This window comes from Lactuca sativa, chromosome 4 (assembly GCF_002870075.4).
Source record: "Lactuca sativa cultivar Salinas chromosome 4, Lsat_Salinas_v11, whole genome shotgun sequence".
Taxonomy (NCBI): Eukaryota; Viridiplantae; Streptophyta; class Magnoliopsida; order Asterales; family Asteraceae; genus Lactuca; species Lactuca sativa.
In genome coordinates, this window is record NC_056626.2 from 132,085,292 (window position 1) to 132,086,892 (window position 1,601).

Consider the following 1,601-nt stretch of genomic DNA (forward strand, 5'->3'; position numbering starts at 1 on the left):
CGAAAAAGGTGGTTGATATGTTGAAACAAAGACGGAATCTTTCTGTTCAGGATGGGGCCACGTCGTGAGCCTATATGTCTCACGTCGTGAGATCGCTATTTTAGCAACATTTTGATTTTCGAGATTGGCCTTCTTCGACTTTGGATCAGGCTGTTGTGGCTCCTCTTCTAATGCTTCAAGGAGCTCAGAGATGGCCTCTTCTTCAGTATCTATGTCCATTACATGAGATTGGGTCTTCTTTTTAGGATTTTTCGGGGACATCTTCTCATGAACCAAAGTGGTTAGTTGACCAAGTTTCACTTCAAGATTATTGATGGAGGCTTGTTAATTTTTTATTAAAGCTTGTTGTTCTACCATCATTGTGTGATGATTCTTCATCAAAGTTCTTTTTTCATCAATAGCAGAATTAGTAGCCTCGTGTCTCTTTTCTGAAGCTTCCATAAACTTAACTAACATGGTCTCTAGATCGGGTTTTTTCTCCGCTGGTGGCTGCTCCTTTTGGTAGAAGCCTCGGCTTGTTTTCTTATACTTCTCTTCCTTTTGCTTCTTGTATTCTTCATATGGCAGCCACTCTTTCTTCGGTTTCCTCCAGTCTTCATCGTACTTGTCCCCACTCGAGTAGCATACTTGAGCCTTTTTATTCCCGTACTCATCCAAATTGCAATCCTTGGTCAAGTGTGGACCATTACACCGTTCGCAACCAACTCTTATAGCATGAATTGATTGGTCCATTTGTGTTAACCTCCGGTCCATATTATTCATCATAGCCATCATAGCTGCTATTTCTTCAGTTTGTGCACCTCCACTACCTTTGATTCCATCTTGCCTAGGGTTGTGGTACTCACGAGAGTGGTTCGTGAATTCTTCAATCAAATCCTTGACCTCCCTTGGATTTTTCTTTGTCAAAGGTCCTTGAGAATCAAGGAGTTGCCTTGTCATAACGTTGACCCCATCATAGAAGATTGACATCTCTTGTTGGACATTAAGATCATGTTGAGGGCAATTTCTGAGCAAGCCTTTGTAACGCTCTCATGCTTCGTATAATGACTCCCCCGGTTGTTGTTCAAAGTTGGCTATTGCCTTCTTGAGTTTAGCTATCTTGGATGGTGGGCAAAATTGGTCAAAAAACTGCTCGCGCATTTGAGCCCAAGTGGTGATCGTACCTGGTGGAAGTGATTTTAACCACTCTTTAGCAGCTCCCTTAAAAGTAATGGGAAGCATCCTAAGCAAGACGGTGCTTCTATTGGCATTTGGGACATTGAAGTAATCTGCAATGTCATTGACTTCATTAAGATGCTTAAAAGCATCCTCATGATCCTTCCCATAAAATGGGATATCCTTCAGTGCAGTCAAGATGTGCCCCTTCAACTCGAATGTGGAAGTGGCAGGTATTGCGGGTTGGGCTGAACCGAGACCCACATCCTCTCGTATCCGTTTCTTGTAAGCTCCCATGGACATCTCCTCAATGTTTTCCATTCCGTTCTCTTGCTTGTCTTCGGGATCACTTGCAAATACTTCGAATTCTAGGTCTGAATCGTATTCAGATTCGTGTGGATTAGAAACTGGACCAAATTCTTCAACTTTGCTTTTCTCCTTTGGGG

At 42.6% G+C, this 1,601-nt stretch overlaps 1 non-coding gene across 1 annotated transcript; it reads left to right on the top strand.

Moving 5' to 3' along the window:
- Positions 1-985: 985 nt before the first annotated feature.
- Positions 986-1,092, top strand: LOC111904637 (small nucleolar RNA R71). Its single transcript, XR_002854592.1, has one exon. It is a non-coding gene; the product is annotated as a small nucleolar RNA R71 (small nucleolar RNA).
- Positions 1,093-1,601: the final 509 nt, after the last annotated feature.